The sequence below is a fragment of the Adelges cooleyi genome, unplaced genomic scaffold (assembly GCF_023614345.1).
Source record: "Adelges cooleyi isolate 19-005CV unplaced genomic scaffold, UGA_ACOO_1.1 ACOO_flye_CR_arks_rails_tigmint_CR_PRNA_376, whole genome shotgun sequence".
Classification (NCBI taxonomy): Eukaryota; Metazoa; Arthropoda; class Insecta; order Hemiptera; family Adelgidae; genus Adelges; species Adelges cooleyi.
Window position 1 is genome coordinate 8472941 of NW_026096053.1, and position 19448 is coordinate 8492388.

The window sequence follows — 19448 nt, forward strand, 5'->3', positions numbered from 1 at the left end:
GACAGGACAAATTCAGTTATATTGATTTACTGGTGGACAGACATACAGCTGGTGTCCCGACAAAAAATTAAGCTTGTCATAGAAATGTTCACACACAATTCTTGTGGGCTGAGAGAGAGAGAGATGTACAAAACGAGCCATTCGGATAGAAATAATCAGAACAAAAAATACATCTCTTAGGGATACTCGGATGGGAAATGGGTTTTACTTTAGATTTAGGTAGTCCCTTGTTGAATAAATTATTCATTAGGCTACAACTGTAACCTAACCTTCAATGGCCACACGGAGTACACTTTGGGATAAAAATAAAATATTTAATTTACTAGAAAAAAAAAACCGCTGGTTTTTCTTATTACAGTCTGCGAATTGTGAAGCGACAGGAATAAAGTTATTTCAATTAATGTTGTCTAATGCTTTTTTATTTCTATTTTCGATTTCGGTAAATGTTTGGTCTTTGGCGTGTTCACAAACTAGGAATGAGATTGTGCTCTGTACAGTAGAGTTTGTCATAAGAAAACTGTACTTTTGAGTTTACGGGATTATTTAAAAATAACATACGTTTAAACGCTGTAATAACGCAGTGGAATATTCAAAAAAGCCTCTGGCGAACGGTCATTGGATTGTAAACTCTACTGTTGCCAGATTTTTGTCACCGTTGTCCATTAAGTTGTATGAAATGGATTTCTTTAACACATAGTTGATGTTTTACCACAAAATGAGATGCTCGATATTATTTGATTAGTTCAGAAGTGAAAAAAAAATATGTGACGACACACCGAGTTGACCACATTGTTATTTGTTCTACTATAGGGACCCTCAAGAACTTTAACTCTTGATTATAAGCTAATTCCATCCTTAGTCTTATCTCGTTGGATGTTTACTTTTGTGCTTTTTCCCCGTTATTAAGGTAAAAGAAAAGTTTTAAAAGATAATAATAAATTACAATAAAACAAAAGGTGACAGAAAACAGTAAAAACTGACAAACAAGTTTTAAGAAAGTATATATTTTCCTTGTCATAGCTAAGAGCATCAAGTCATAACCCCTTATGGCCTTATACCTTTTCCTACCTCGTGTGCCATTGATAATATGAACTTATATAAGAAATGTAAGTTTCTAACAAGTGAATTAAAAAAAAAAAAACTTAAGCAAGAGTTCCTGCGAAAGAATTTTCAGGAGTAAAATAGAATATCTCTGTAATTTTTAAAGAGCTAAAAAACATAGATTGAACAATTTTAGATATACTTTTTTTATAAGGCATCTTACCTTAGGTCCTAATAATAACCTTTTTTTGTGGTAGCCGAGTTTGTGGTAATTTTGAGTTTTTGGTCTAATGAGTTTGTGATCAACTATCATTCTCCCAATTATGTTAATATATAGCCTGTGTAATGTCTATTCAGACACGTCATTATAGTAAAGGTGAGCTGATAATTATTCGCCCCTAGGTTTAATTAAATCTAATAGCAGTTAAACGGTTCCTAGGGAACTATGCCTTCGCACGGAAAAATACATTAACTATGGTAATTGCTATAATAGTATATAATTATTATACTTTTATTTCTCATAGTTTGTGTGTGTGAATTATAAAAGAAACTACGAATGAATAAATATTAGGTTTGCCTAATAATAAAACTTGTAATGTTATTTTTCTTTTGAGTTTTGTTGAAAATGACATAAAAAAAATGACTGATGGAAGTCAAACCCGTAAACCAATAAAACCAGAATATTTTTAAGATGAAAAAACCGAATTATAAAAACCAGTGTTTTAACCTACAACCCGTACATAAAAATAAACAAATTTCCAATAACACCAATTAATTTGTTAATTTCAAGGACAATTATTGAGTTTTTTATAATTGGGGACACATTGTTCATTAAGTTACAACGTGATAAGTACTAATGCTTAATAACTCATTAGTTTATGATGCAATGTCCGTTTTTGTAATAAAATGTCATCTCTTGGTTATGTATTTAATATTTATATTATGAATTCTGATTGTATTATTTTTGAAATAATTAAATTTATTTCTTTTAATTAGTGTTTCGTTATCACGTCATGCGAGTTATTACTTTATCAGCACCGAAAAAAAAAATGTATATGTATATACTCGGTTTCGAATCAAATTCGACACTAAGCAAAATAAAATTGGGATATCGCTCGATTAAAAAAAAAAAAGATTATAACCCGATTTCAATATGTCGGCTTAGGCTGGTCATTATTTTGGGTTTGATGGAGTTTCAAATGGAGACACCCTCTAAGTTGGTTGAAAATGGATAAAAATGGACGCCCTTAAAGTACCAGGTTTTCATTTTAATACTATTATTAACACGTGGCTCATGGCACTCGTGTAATAAAAAATTAAGGTTTTCCATAAAATAATGATGTTAACAAAAACAAAATTTTCCACATATTTTTTGCAAAATCCTTTTACAATTGATACGTCACTCAAAATGTTGAATTCCCCCCCCCCCCTCTGAATTATGAAGCCGTGTAGTACGTTGTTAGTATTTCTTTAAACCCTTATTTCGATACCTTTACAGTCGGGTAAAAGTATGTGTTGTGAAGTAAGCGAAAACGTCAAAATTAAGGCCTGACATTTTTGTCCATTCACTAAATTGCACTATTTTCGTTCTTCTTTTTAAACATAAAGAGATTAAATGACCTTAGCTATAATATTATATTGAATAACTACCCATTAACTACGAATCGAATTGGAACTTAAAGCTGTAATATGTATCCCGTATGACTGTGTACAAATACAAACCACAAAATACCCAAAACAAGTTGTAACTATGTTTTACGTATAACTTTATTTTAAAGAATACAGGGTGAGTGGTAAACAGTCATGACCTAGTCAATAATATCTGCGACGATATTAGACTTTTTTTAAATCATTATTATTTTTTATGCCGATGGCCACACTAGGGCTAGGGCTCACTCCGCACATGTGCAATACTACACGGTGTAATACCGTTAGCCAATATTATTATATAATGTAATTCGGGTGCAAAGCTTGTTTTGGTTTGTTTGTCTATGTGTACAATATGCGAACGGGTTGTTGCAAAAGCGGCGGCGGATCCGTTGATTGGTTGGGGGGGGGCAGGGAACACCGGACGTCTGGTTTCGTAAACATTGTACTATTATTGTTGTTATTGTTATTATTTTTTACGGGCACACGCTGCAGAGTGCAGGTCTTTGTTGATTTTTTTTGGATGACTTTTTTTTTTTCCCCCGTACGCACGTGTTATTGCGCGCCTCGCAAAAGTCGCTGACGTCGGCCGCCGCCGCCGCCGCCGTTGGGATTTTGACCGACCTTGACCTCGGCCGTCGCGTTTGCACTGCGCATGCGCAACGACAGGACAAAAACATTGTCGGGCCCCCTCCCCCACTCGTGGTCGCCGTCGGTGGTTTTTTCGGCGGCCGTCCGCCGTCTTGCCGCCGCCGTGTTTTGAAATTCACAGACAGACTTGAGCTGTTGTACCACAGGTTCCGTCGTCGTCCAATCGCGCGCGCGCACACACACACAAACGGCGCACACAGTACACACGTCGCGTTCGCCGATTGTAGGTTATGGTTTTGTCGTTCGCGCAGGTACGAGTTATTGTTGTTGTTTTCTTTATTTTTTTTACCGAAAAACCGTACTATTATAATAATATTGTTTACCCCCCCGCCGGCGCCGCCGTATAACTGCACCGTGCCGATTGCCCGCAGTCGGTTTTTCCGGCAAGTGCCAATTTTACGGTTTTTATTTTTTTTTCAAAAGTTTTAAATTTCAAAATATCATACTGCCGCCGCTGTAAAGGACGTGTGTTCGCCTGTGATATTGTTATTGAAAACCGACAAGCCGGTGTCCGCCGGACAATGTCCAACGTCGGCTGATCCGCGTCCGCCATCCGTTTGCTGCGACACGTCATGCGACGTCCGTTGGATTATTATTAACCGTCACCACCTGGGTCCGGCCAAGCGCCATCCGTTAAGGTAAGCCCACAGTCGGGGTTGGTCCGTTTTGAAAAATTCAGGAGGGGGAGGTTTCCGTCGTGTCCGACGTATTTGCTAATGTCTTCGCCCAACTGTCGTAGTTGTCGTGAGACCAGCACTGTGGCGAGTACACGTTCGTCTAGTACAGCTGTCTCGTTTTTGGTTTCGATGCATTTTAGCTGATAAGGTATTATTATAAAGGTAATATTAAGTATTAATTTTGCTATGATTTTTTTTTTTAATTAAAATTTTTTGGGTCGTAAGTTCTTTTGTGTAGCAAGTCTATTGATCAAAAATCGTATCAGAAAAGTACTAAACATTTAAAAAGTCCACACCTCCCTTTCGAAATCCAAAAAAACACGCAAAAAATGTACACGTTTCACTTTTAAGTCTTGGTTCTCAATAACTTACTTTTGTAAATAGTCTAATTAGTTCTAAATTTGTATGGCATATTCTTACATATTCTAACCTTGTCAAACCAAATAAATAGGTATCAAAACCCTTTGCCTCAGATGGGGTATAAACTTTTTCTTTATTTCGCTTTAAATTAACCCTAATTGTATTCACCCCAATACAAAAAATACATTTTTAAACTCAATATAGTTTTATCAATTTTATATTTCTACCAAGTCGAAAGTCAGCTGTGAAATTTATAAAAAAATTTAAGTTGAAATTTGTTTTAGTTTTTTCCCCTAAATTTGTTTTTGTTGTCTGTTGCTTTGACAACAATTATTGTTGATGACCTTATTTAAAAAACCAACTTCAACAAAATAATTAGTTTATCCCTCCTTGTTAACTTGGCTAAAGCCAGTTCGATAAATTTTAAAAATAATTATGATTAATACTTTTTAGGTTGGTTATGGAAAGTTACATAGTATAAAATGTATGTATATTTAAAAGTTTTTAAAAACATTTCTCTGCTGGTATAATATTATTAATTACACCATCACCAAAAATGCCCAACAATTCAAGTGATAATAGGAAAGAACGATTAGGTGTTATAAAAAATCTACTCGGTACCGTCTACCCAAAGAACACATGTTTAGATTAAAATTACTATTATGAAATATTTATTACACAAAAACTGTTGGCCCCTTATATTAAATTTTAGTGAAAAAAATTTAAAAAATACAGCTAAAAGAAAAAATTCTGGTTATAGTCACCTCGATGCTACACCACTTGAGTGGATTACAGTTTATCGTTGACAATAATTATTGATGCATTTATAATCATGTATAATTTATAACTTTATTGCATGGAAAGAGTAAAATTACCACACTTATTAATCTGTCTATTTTTTGTCTATGTTTTTTATTACCTATTTTCAGTAGTAATTTATTTTTAGTTGTATCTTCTAGCGTTTCTTGTTAACGTTACAAATATTACTGTTGCTACTGCGATGGACCAAACAAACATATTTCTCTGTGTAATTTTTTATAATGTATTTTTGATCTAGCAGTTTTGGATTTACTATTGACAGATAGCATTTGTTTGTTGCAAAACATTCATCAAGTCTTTTTGGTACCAAAAAGGATCAATTCTTAGTTTCAAACAGTCAAAATTTTATTTAGAGTTTCTAAAGTTTTGTTGTATTGTTATATACTTTATAATATATATATATATATAACCTTATTACATTTCTGTGATTTTTTATTCAGTTATTGCTATTTTATATTGTGGTTTTATCTGCTTGTAATATTAGTCAGCTAATAAAAAAGTGTGTAACATATTCGGTGGCAGTAAGCATCATCTTCTTTATGATTGTGAATGTCAAGAAGTTCACATATTGTGTTATTTGTGCGATAAACAAGAAAATGAACTTTTGAGACGTCAAAAGGTTTATCGGATTTGTTATTTCCCTCTATCTATTTCTGTGGTCAAGGTTCAAACGGTATAAACTATCCTAACATATATAAGGTATTGGCTTATTCATTAGTTTAAAAGTTTGTTTTGTAAAACAATGAAACTTGTTAAAAAAAAACGCCTACATTTGGATTCATCGTTGGCAATCTAATGACGACAGAACATTGACGTTCGCTAAAAGGAATACTTCTGATGAAAAGTGACAACAGTTGTATTCAGAGTCAGTGTCAACTAATTGACTTTGACATTTCATTCAATGTGTCGTTACATATATTATACTGTGCAGATATATTATATTATGATTAGCCTGATAATGGTTTAATTGGAAATTAAATTCCAATTATTTATGTTGTGTTTTATGACATTATACGGTTCCACAAATTGGTGTCGCAGATATTGCTTACTCTTTAAATTGTTTCGTTTAATATTAACGAATTAATGATAATAAACAAGTTTTGTCGTTTGTTATTGGTTCAAATTGAAGAAAATTGGCTGTTGTAATATAATCATTTAATAAAGTCAAAATTAAGACGCAGTGTGTTTTTAAAGATGGGTCATGTTTTAGATAGCGAATTTCAGACGTTATAATTAAGTGGTTAATACAATAAATAAAAAAGGGAGAGTAATAGTGTTATCAAGAAAATCGCTTTGCTAACCGTTTCAAGTGTGTGTGACACATTTAATATATAGATGTATTCAATATTCTGATTTCCTATAAACTTTAAAAAGAATATTGTTTGTTTTTTAAGCCTGAGCTTAATGCTTAACACTCTTTATGGTGTGTGTTAAATAAATGGAAAGTTAGTCGATTCACTCTATGTGTTTTTTCCATAATTAAAAATCATATTAGCACTGTTGGCAACAATACTAGTTCTCCGTTAAATTTTTTTTGGGTGTGCACAAACCCAATATAACCAATAGTTTTCGATAAATATTAAACATTTTGCTGGGCTTAATTAAAAAAATCACGGGTGTCTTAGATTTAAAACTGTCAATTATTTTATTTAAAAAAAATCGGATTTATATTTGTTGCATTTGATAACAATCTTGCCTAATTTGACTAAATTCAGATCAGTAGATATTAATTGATGACAAATAAAATAAAAATGTGTATTATTTTTTATTATTATGTAATTTGTTTATTTCTATATTTGCCACAGCCCACAGTAATTGTAAAATTTTAAAACAGTTTCTTGAATTTAAGCCTGTAAAAATAAATAAGCGGTGTTTATTTTTTGTTGTTTCAAAAAAATACAATCCATCATTGGGTATTTGAATAAGTTGCGGAAACCAATCGTATTAAACGGCCAATTTTCGTTTCGAGTATGTTTTTCGAGAAATTTCAATATGATTTCATTTTGGTGTGTTAAACAATTATTATTGGAGTGTTATGTTTGTGTGTAAACAACACCATTTTTTTTTCGCTGCACAAATTTCTAAAGAATAACATTTTTTTTTTATTAATTAAATGCTTGTTTTTTTATTCATACATAAACTTAATAACTTCACGGCGAAATTAAAATAAAACATTGGATCATTATTGGCTATTTATTTATAACAAAAAAACGAAGAAAAAGTATCGCCCCGTTGTGTTCTAGAACGAAGAAATACTAACGTTTTGGATGACACCAGCTACTGCTGTGCTGGTTGTATCTTTATTTTTGTTATTATGTCGACCTTCGATGGTAAATTTTTTTATTCCGTTTTGTCCAATGTGCGACTCATCGGTTACCGTATATTTGTGTATTGCGTCGCTATAATAATAATAATAATAATGCAGCGTTGATGTGTTGTCGACACAATAATATTATGTGTATCACCTGTTCACCGAATTAGTTTTAAAAAACCACTTTGTGGTTTTCACCGACACGATAAGACTTGCAGAATGCAATCGTTATAATAGTTTTTTTTTTGATTCAATGACAACGCAACAGTTGTGTACGGTTTTTAAGTCTATATAAATACATATTATGTAGGTATACCGAAATAAAAGGCTACTCGGTAGAGGGTGGCCTTGTAAAGGGTAGTTTGTAATAATGACACGGAATAACCAGAAGGGAAACTTAGGCCGAGACTGATAAAGTGTCAGACATTTTGTTTTTGCCGATCAAGTACAATTATCACCCTTTTTCCTGGAATTGCCTATAATAGTCCATTTAATTATAGGCTGGCTGCCAATCTTAGGCGGTTCATAAGAACCCTTGTAATGTTTTTTACAAGCTTCCTTTCTGGGTTTTCCGTGGTAATAACAACTGTTGATAAGGTTAAAAAATAAAATATATATATATTTATATCAATTTTTTCTCTATTTTCTAAATACCGTCGAACAGCTGCGTAGAGCTTAATATAATAATAATAATAATATTATTATTATTATACAGTATAATTACCGAATAATTATTACACATAACGCCGTATGTGCTACAGAGAAACAGCTGTTGTTTCTTTTATGCTTTTGAATGTTAAAAAAAAAAAAAAAACGCTAATGTGTCCTGTAAAACTTGTAATAATAACAATATTTTGTAGCGTTAAAGTACATATTTATTATTATTTATTTTCATTATTGCGGATAGGTGCCATTCATTATGGTAATTATTTTTTAAAAAAAACCGCTACGGGCCTCGGGCTGTTCTAGATAACCGTGCTCGTTCTCACTATTGACTATTATAAAATAATAATAACTTTTTTGTTGCGCTGTGTTGATTTTCTTTTTCACAAGAGGCCCATCGTCCTCAGAAAATCCATTCGGCGTGTATTGGATTTTTTTTTTATTATTGTCATTATTTTTTCGAATCACAATAGTATAAAAATACAATATTGCGTATCTGTTCACCGAATACCTACGTTTTGTTAGGAATTCGAAGAACTAAGGTTGGCTGAACCTGTAATTGATTTTCATTGGGTCCGATTTCAGAGTGAATTCGTTCCGTTATCTTGCATAATCCCACTAGGGCAGCAGCTGCTGGTGGCTTCAACGATGATTACAATAATAATAATAATAATAATAACACTAATAATATTTTGCATAGTAAATTAGCTCAAGGTTTTTTGGCGGTGGTTGTATTTTTTTTCCTCCGTAAACAATGAGAAAACAGTGTTCGCTTATCGAACAACACAGGGTGCTTCATTAATGCATTTCTTAAGACGCATTTTATCGGCCATTTTTTTACTAAAACATAATATTATATAATATTATATTAACACAGGAAAGAGGAATCTATTTTGATGTTCAACTATTTTTTTTCAACTTGAATAACTCATACAGGCTCTTATTTTGTTTTATATTAAAACACATGGTGTTTCTACTTCGAACAGAACGTTCTTAAAAATAACCCTATTTAGGTTTTGAAAAAAAAAACATTTGGATTCTTTATAACAATTACAATGTTTCGATCGTGGCACAAATTTTTAAATAATTTCCAGTTTATTAATAATTTCTACGAAAGGTTCAGAAATCATCTCCAGGGACATCTTTAATCCTTTGATTTCTGACTTTGCTTCTAATAATCTCGATGAAAATCCACCCCAAAAAGGAAGTGTTAAAGAGATCGACTCACCTAATAAACACCACTCTTTCAGCCTTTGGAATTCCATCATTGGTACTTTTAAACACGCCATACACAGCTAATATATCTTTTTTATTGTATGTAATACCATATACTTATTATATTAATTTTAAACTATACAGATTGTAATAAAAAAAAAATTAATTTCTAATTAAAAAATTGCATTTTTTAAACAAGTTAATGATTTTTTAAATTATAATGAGTTGTTTTCTATCAAAATACGCAGATTTAGATGCCCCTTAAGGATATGACACTCATATTTCTCTTAAAATGATTGCTGTTTTATAGTTTTTCTTTTGGGGAGACATTTTGGTTTGGACGAGATCCTTTTCCGCCAACAAAAAATATTATGATTGAAATCAGTAGATGAATTAAGTTTAAGCTAAGCCTATTTAACTATCTATTAAAATAAATAGTTTATTATAATATGTTAATATATTAACTAAGCTCTAATTAAGAACCCTAAGAAGATGTCACATCAGTGGATAGCGGGATTGAATGAATTATACGGGAATTCTTTTTTTCAGACAAAATTAATGAACTCGTGTTCGACATTTTTGTTAAATAAGTATAATTTTGTACATAGGTATTGGAATGGAAAATGTAAAAAAAAAAAAATAATATGTTAGCTTTAGAAATTATAAAAGTTTAAACTGCAAATAAAATTATGGAAATTTATGTTAAAAAAAAAAAAAACCTAAAAACATGTCAATTAATGATGCTAATTTATTCGTAATGAATTCACAAGATTTCTTAAAAACGGTATAAATGAACAAAGTGTGTGCTATGATAATATTTATTAAAACTGTTCGTGTGCCAATGCCCAGAGTTCAAATGTCTTTAGAATATGTTTAATAAGTCTTTGAATATTTTATAAAAGTGGTTGCCTGTAAAATATTGTTTTGATATTATAAAATTCTTCAAAAATATGTATCATAGATTTTTGTCCTGTCTGGATAAGTAACAGTGACTTGTGAAAACTTCTTATTATGCAATTTATCGACTAATTTGAATTATACATTTGGCGGAAAGGGAAAGGTACGGTCTGGCGGTAAACGGCCATGCCTTTTAGGGGTTATGTTACTTTGTTATCTTTTGAGAAATTCACCGCAATCGGATGGAATGTACCAAATTACACGTTAAACCCAATTATTCAATGACGAATCTAAGTAAGTAAGTAAGTTTTTATCATCAACGGAAGTTACGACGTCCAATTAAAACTTGTTCGCCCTTTTATCATTGTCAAAAGTTTAACAATAACATAATCCGTCATAATATTATTATTATGAGAAACGGCACGTTCGACATCAGACTTTTCGATTATTCTTGACTGTACTTTCTCTCTATATAATACAGCATTGTAATTTAAAAAATTCGGCTAAATGTTTTGAATAACGATATTGTTCAGGAAAAATAAATAAATAACACGAGCAGAATATTAATGACCAAAACTCGGTCGAATATTATTATTATTATTAAAATATTATACAACGACGAATAACTTGCATTTCTAACGAAACTCGCGGCTACAGGGTGTTACATTAGCACTTATCGTGCGAGGCTAGAATTGAGTAATTGAGTAATATTGTGTATACAATTATATACAGAAGGCACTATATTGTGAAGGATAAGACACTCTTTCTTTTTCTTTTTGAAAACATTTTTGTCTAGGTTATTTTACAACATTGTGAAATCACTAAACATTTACCATTTTTAGTATTTTCCTTAGGTCTATCAACATTTGACACTTAGCATAACAATAATTTAATAAACTTTTTAAATTAAGAATGATCTGCTAAAAACGTTGACTGGTCGATAACCAGTTTCGGATGTTTACTTTTAAAGTTATTTAAGTGTAAAATTTAAGGCAGGAGGAAAGGTGTAGTGTAGTTATATTTTTATCTGCGCGCATTACCCAATCGCACTTCACTTCCGTCCTTAATTTTAGATTTGAATAACATCAAAAATAATTATTCAAAACTGATTATCAATCAGTCAAAATTGTTACCATTTAAGTTTCAGAATTCGATAAAGCTCTAGCAAATACTAAAAACAATATAAATTTGAATATGGTCTAATATTGTATAACACAAATAAAAATGTTTTCAAAAAGAAACACTGCGAAATAGAAATAATTTTAATAATACACTAGTGTAGGACGTTAAAAGACTCACCCAGTATCATTAACGAAATTGTATGTTTGTATTTATAAATACAGGATTTACACTTTTTATATTTATTGTATTACTTATTAAATTTTCTAAGGTTCGAAAAAAAAATATGATTTAAATGTATAAAAATATATTTAATATGCACGATAAAACTATACAAATAATATAAGGGAAATATATTTTGTGCATTCTCGTTTAAGTCAGTTGTACCTACATAATATGTAGTTTTGGGTTTTTTTTATTTTTCCTGTAAAAAAAATTAGCCTCCGTCTCTGGACTAAAAACCCAACGGATAGGTTTTGGTATACACTTCACTTTGGTTCGTGCACCCTAACCTAACCGTGTTTCCAAAATGCCCCCCCCCTTCCTCGTCTTCGACCCAGCCGATCAAATACGTCTGGGTAATAATACAACTTTTCGACTTATCGAGTTCATTGTTGTGGTGGCTCTGAGCAATAGCCGGCCGCGGTACACTTGACAGACGATATAAATTTGTTTTATTTTTGCCCACCTGTTTTGAAGCAAATTGGGGTTAAAAAATAGTACAAAAAAATCGCCGCCTTCGTTCGGTTTGATTTTATTAAATATCCATCACAACAACCGGTACACGACGGCGGTGGCATTTGTTTTAAGTAACGTGAAATTCTCTGTTTCGATACCGGCAATCAGCTTCGATTGATCCCGGGGGCCATACGGGCACAATGGAATTTGGCCGCGTGGTTCGAGGTCGGAATACTTAAAAAACACAATACTCGCCTCTGTACAATAATAATTATAACACTCCGTTACCATTACGATTATAATAATGTTATATTTGCACGTAACCCATTCATTCGATTGGCAATTATTAATATTAGTATTGTCTTTTTTCTTTTTTTATGTAGCTTTTATTGTGGTTCCCTAGTCACGTTGGTATTGCTGAAAACGAGCGAGCCGACCACCTTGCATTTTCCACTAAATTCCATTATCATTTTTATCCTTTTAAAATCCCTGCTTCTGGCAATCTAAATGATCCTCCCTCCCATCAAACTATATGCTTCATGACATAAATAGTCCCACCATCCCTCTCCACCCACGGTTCAGAGATGGGTCCCGTCTTCGAATATCTCCTGGAAATTTTTCCTTTCTCGTCTCTCTCAGTTCACTCCGTTATACTGCACTTTACATGATTAACCTGCTATATGCGACCCACGCGATTTAATAATGTTTAGACTAGAAATAAAGTAGGAGAAACCGGCTGAGTTAGAGTATACTGAGCCATCTTCAAAGACGAGGCAATAGCCAGGTAATTGGGTGTTAACAAATTATTATTAACAACATAATTGGGCATACCCTGCAATTGGGATTTTGTGAAATCTAAAGGACGAGGGTAAATGTAAGGTATTGAATGTTAAAACTATGTTAGTACACGACACGGTAATCGTATGCCGACCACCAACTACTAGTGTAGTACAACTAGTATATTTTGTAATATATTTAAATTCTGTCAACGTTTTCGTGTTGACGCAAGTTGCCCCGAGGTGGAACAAAGAGAAAAAAAGCCGTTCTTTAAACGCAATGCGAGCAGGTTATAGGCCTACTACATTATAATTATGATTTTTTTTTTACCATAACCGCACAGTCGTTTGTAATTCAATCCGGGGCATTCAGGTAATATGCACACGTTTCACGATTTACATCATCCTTTCAGGAGGTAGTCCGAGTTTTTTTGTTTGCCGGCCGATTGAACAATGAGTATTATAATCTTCTCATGGGTTGCATTGTCCGCACTTCTCCGACGTACAACGACCGCCGCTCTGCCTGTCACAGATTCGCTTAACTGGGTTTGATATGGGTATTTTTTTGTTTATTACTTAAAACTTTCATAATATTCTACAAGGTTTTTTTTTTTAACGGTCAAGGGCCAATGAATATTAATCTTCTGAAACCGCGACTCGACGTTGACTTTCTAGAATATTTGGACTTACCCCGGCCGGAACAACTAAATAGGGGCGGTGAAAATAGCTGTGCGTAATTATAAATGAGTCTTCAGAAATAATCATAACCGGAAGTGGTTAAATAATTTTCAAAATATCGTTTCGGTGTAAAATTGTAGATTGCAAAAACGATTGTATCAAATGCCATTACAAATCACTATAACAGTACAGAGTATGCCATCAGATGTAAGACACTCATTTTCTTTACCGATTGCTATTTTGGATCTGTGCAGCTCGTGGCTTTTACCAACTAATTCGCCTTGTTTCAGCTGTTGGCCGTCCATAGTGTTTTATTTGTACTTTACAGTTTATAATGTATTGTTATTTAAATATATATATATAGCCGTCTGAACTCGAGCAAGACCGGCAACACTTTTCAACGGTCAAATATTAAAATTGCAATTATTTTTAAATATTGTATTAAAAGATTTAAAACTCAGTTGATCGGCGGCGCGCCTGCTATTAATAGTAATTTTGCTATAATATAATTATCTTCTATTGAATAACTATTTATGTATAATTGACCAAGATTTGGCGGATAAAAATTTAATAAGAACAAAATGTGTTGGCTCACGATGAAACGCGCCTCGTTTTATTAAAAACGTTAGGTTGTTTAAGTTGGCCGTCGAGGAAATATTATTCGATCGACTTACCACACGGTCAAAGAAGATGTAACACATGTGTACTTAAACCGGCCGAGCCGGGTTGATGTATTAATTTGCCGTCGGTACATATACGTATAAATTATTGTCTTAAGAACATTACTGTATGTATTGAGTTCATTGGGACGTCCGGTATTGGCCATGGTTGATTTATTTTTGGACTTCGTGAGTGTTGTGTGCCAAAGGAAATAACCTGAGACACGTCAAATCGAACAACGACGATTTACCGTTAAGATGTTATGTTAAACTCAATATACAGGGTGATTCGGTCAGGGTATCTACTAGAGGTCCCTATTACACGTGTATTCGATTACACGTGAAACACGTGTAATTAACATACGCGTGTATATACACGTGTAATTATAAATACACGTGTATTCAAAAAAAAATAATTTTTGTTATTAATTTTAGTTGTACATTTAATATCACGTCTATTTAATTATACGAACTCAAACACAAGTATAATTGTGTAAATACGTTAACTCAAACTAACATTTTTGACAAAATAATTTTGTTTAAATACACGTGTATTTATAATTACACGTGTATGTTAATTACACGGGTTTCGTGTACACGTGTATTTAAATTACACGTTTAAAATCACAGGCACTAGTATCTACACTGGAATTTATGAAGGCGCATTGTATAGGCAATTGTTTACTAAAACACCAATAATATAATATTACGTTAACACAGAAAAGAGGGAACCTCTTTTTTTCAACTTCTTTATGCCTACACGCTCTATTTTTATACATAAACATAATATTATGTTTCACTTGAAACAGAACGTTCTTAAAAGTAATAATTCTACTTAAGTTTTGAGAAAAAAAATTGGATTCTTCATAACATTTAACAAGGTGTTGATCATGGTTCAGTTTTAAAATTATTTTTAGTAAATTACTAATTTCTATGTGGAAAATTTTTAACGATGTTTACGTTAACATTAAAAACCGAAAATAAAAAATGTACCTCCATCAAGTTTTGAAAAAATCTATTTCTGTTATAAAACTGTTGTCGAATCCAGCGTTTAGGAGTACGGTTAAAATTAGAATGAGTTGTTTCTACAAAAAATACGCGGAAGCCTCTTTAAGGACAAGACACTCATTTTCTCCTTTTTTGTAGTTTTGTTTATTTGGAGACACTTAAGCTTATGTTATTCTACAAAATTAGACAATATTCAAATTTTTATCTTTTTCCTATCAACTTTTAAATTTTAAATATGGTAATGTACCTATATATATATATACACGTTACACTTATCATGTATATTTAGTTAAAATTTTAAATCAAGAACTATTTGCTAAAAATGTTGATTGCTCGATGCTCAGTTTTGAATAATTATTATCATAATAATTATTATTTTCATAGTTACTCAAGTTTAAAATTTAGGACAGGAGGTGGAGTACTGCACGCAGATAAATATAAAAATACCGCACTACACCAGTCAAAATTTGCATAAAATTATTCTTAATTGGAAAAGCTTATAAAATACATCCGTTACCGTTTAAGTTTCAAATGTTGATAGAGCTCTGGAAAATATTAAAAAAAGATAATATTTAGTATAATTTTATAATATTGCATAAATAATATAAACAAAAATGAACTACTATGTTGTAATTATTATTTTAAGAGAAAATTAGTGTCTTATTCTATAACGAATCAGCCTGTATAATCGCAGTGTCTTACAACACTACACCACAGAGTCTAAATATACAAACTTAAATATACTTAATATTCTAAATATACATACCTTGTGTATTCGTTCTGACGGTGGGTTTTTAATGTGGAGTAAACAAACTTTATTATGAGGTTGTTATTCTTCAATCTTCTGTATGATATAGGCAAATTATATTATAATATTGAATGGAATTTCGTGTTTTTTTAGTTCGACCTAACGGATCGAGAGAAAAATATGTACTATATGAATATAATACAGTTATTACGGCTAGAGTCGACGGGTGGTTCAAACTCTTAAAATGGAGATATTTGAGATAGCGATTTTGATGGGTTGTGACTTATGACCACTGAACTCAATATATGGAACGCGTATTCAGATTGGAAAATGTCCCGACCTGGAAGGCGGCCATTTTGTGTACTAATTTCATAAAAAGTATAAATGCTACATGTTACTTACTTTTCCAAGATACATATTAAAATGTTAGTTTAGATGATGATAACACCGTTGTATCACAAGCTATTTTCATACAATAGTCTGGTCATATGTTTGATAAACCATTGAAAAAACAATACAATATATCGTGAACAAAACAAAACATAACAAAACTGTTAATGGAAGCCTCCTATTAGTGGACATTTTCTTAAGTAACCGACTATGAGCAATACGCTTTCCATATCTTAAGTTCTGCGGTAGTGACCTGATGATGATATGTATTAGGATGCTTGTCTGTCCTTTAAGGTGCATCTCGACCTCTAATTGTTCGAGTACTGTAAATATTTGATTGTGGAATAATTAACGTTGTAAAAAAAAAAAAATGTAAACGTTTTAACCGACGGTTGCAGTGATGATAATAATTGTATTCGTCGGGTCTTATCTTTTGGCATTTCGAATTCTCTGAACGTCGCCGTCGTTTGCAAGTATATGCGTTAAATGAAAAAATGTGTTCTGCCTTTTTTTTTTAATTTGGAATCCCACTGACTGACGACGATGATGATGATTCCCCTTCAACGGGTAAAGTCTTGTGCTCATTTTCTGTTGATGTTTTTTACATTCAGATGTTTGTTATCGACAGAAATGAAACGGAACATATCAGTAGTTGAAAAAAAGAGTTACAGTCTACTTAAAGCCTAACGGCTAAAATTATAAAACATGGAACATGCTTTAGCTTGCTGGCTACTGAATAGTGCAGAGTTATGTGAGAGTAGACGGTGTTTTATTAAATATGTGTGAAATATGATTGTTGTTGTGAACATTTTTCTTTTGATGTTTCGTGATAACATTTTTTTTAGCAAGATATCAAGTTGTCAGTTTTAATGGGTTCTAACTTGATTAAAACAATTTTTATCGTGAAATATCGAGAGAGTGCTTTAGAAGAATCTTTTTTTTTAATTTGATTTTATAACTTTCAGTTATTCCTACAGACTCTACCCGACACCACTTTACTGGCTTTTTTCTTTTGTTTATCCTTAAAAGTTTAAACCCGGCGAAAAGCTGACGGCAAAAATATTGTGTACTTCAACAAAACTTAACGTTAGACCAACATAGCCGAGTGTTTGAACAACGATGGTGATGGAAACGTTTTGAAATTATTTTTCAACCCACGTGTTCTTGGAATATTTTTTGATTAGACGTGTTGCGTTTCTTAGAACCGCCAAGCCAAATTTGTTTTTTATTTTCGAGAGTTGTGTATGCAGAACATCACGTTTCCCAGAAAACTTTTTCGCTTGTCTTTGAAATAAATTTTAATTTCCACTTTGGCTTTGGGGACAAGGGAGTCGCGTATATATTTGCAAACGATATTTTTCTTAAATCGGCGATAACATCAAAACCCGTGCGATTTTTATTTAAATAAAAAAACACCGAAGGGTATTAAATCGGTCGTTTGATGAAATACCTTCATATTTATTTAGCGCTTCGACCAATTATTTTTTTATTCCAAATAGGGTCAAGTGAAGGTAATTGAAATCAATTGGGGTGCAAATGTAAAATACATTTTTCCAATAAAGTAATTGACTTTTTCAAATTAAATTAAATATAACCATTGTTAGTTATTTCTGAAAAAAAAAACTATACTTTAGTTTGATCTATTCGCTTACACCACTTGACCCTTGTTTACTTTAAAATAGTTATTAGAGTTCAAAATTGTCAGTGAGGTTTTATTTAATTTTGTTCGAATAAAAGTTAAAAGTTTTACTTAATAATTGATTATTTATTATTGTACACTTGTTGTGTACGTTTTTATTTTTTGTTCGAATCCACTTTTATTTTAACTATATACTCGGGTTTGGATATTGAATTAACAATAATTCTTATGCAAATATAAATGTATTGCTATTCATAAATTGAAAATTAGTTGCTTTGTTGTAGTCCTTTATTCTAAAATATTTCTTTATTGATGTGTATTTTTCACTTTTGTAGCCGAAGAAAAGTATTTTTATTTCGCTGTATATATATATATTTATATATATTGCTTCATAAGGAATAAATTGAAAATCGAGCTATTGGAATTCCCATTAGAATTCAGGAAATTACTTTTACCTTTATACATCTTGTTCACCGACAAATAATTTTAATTTAAAGCACTCTATACAAAAGTCTTTTTCGTTTCTCTTATGGGCTTTCGCTATTTAAAGCAGAAACCATATAAGAGAACGCCACATCACCTATTAATTAAATTGTTAAAATTAATTTCTTAATAAAACTTAATAAGAAAGCAAAACAGTTGGTGATTTTCAAAATATTTTGTTTTTACTTTTACAACGCGTTTTTTTTTTGTAAAAAAATATATATATCAGCATTCACAAATGATATCTGTAAATACAGTGGCCTTTTTAAAATGTTGACAATGTATTTAGTAATCGAGTTATAGAACATTGCATTTTTCAAACGGTTATAACATTTTACATCAAATACCTTTAATTTTCAAAATAGGTACACAAAAACACTTCAGTTTTTGTGCGTTTACTTAAATATGTTTTACATAATATGATAAAATGTTAGATGGCGTTCTTTTAAGGAACATCGCTTATTCAAAGTCGTAGAATTACTTTATTATGTGGAGTTTAAAGGAATATTTAATCGAGAACATTATACTATACATTTTGTATTGAACAAAATTTCATTCATAGCGGTTTTAGTATTATTTTTTAAATATAGCTTACTTTCATCAGCCGTCATTTTTTCCACACGTGTATCGTTTTTCACTGAAACGTGGAAACATATTTTGAGCTACGATATTCACAACGGCGCTTGAATATTATTATGAGTAAAGCTATATAGACGCTATTCTGTAATGGCTTTAGTTTAGTGGACCGGATTAAAAATAAACAAGAGTCGATGCTTAACTCGATACATAACGGAGAAAATGTCACTAAGTAGGAATTTTTCTTTATTCATAACATGTGCGCGGGTTAATTAACGTGGCCGGTGGCAGATGTTTGTTGAATTTCGAAATCGGTAAAACCGATTGCCAAAATCCGGTTGAATACAATTAAAACGATTTCGAACGCTCGCTGATGAAAAAACCGATAAGGCGACAGGTGATGAGGCAGATGG

General features: G+C 31.8%; 1 protein-coding gene across 3 annotated transcripts in view; it reads left to right on the plus strand.

Annotated features, from left to right (window-relative positions):
- Positions 1–3465: 3465 nt before the first annotated feature.
- LOC126840270 (insulin-like peptide receptor) overlaps positions 3466–19448 on the plus strand; it is a 45902-nt gene continuing 29919 nt past the window's right edge. Inside the window, exon 1 of one of the 3 annotated variants that reach the window (XM_050575904.1) lies at positions 3466–3977. The gene's annotated coding sequence lies outside the window, so the exon portion shown is untranslated. Of the gene's footprint in view, positions 3978–4075; positions 4179–19448 lie in introns of those variants that run through there. The other 2 variants (XM_050575905.1, XM_050575906.1) reach the window with 2 other exon arrangements.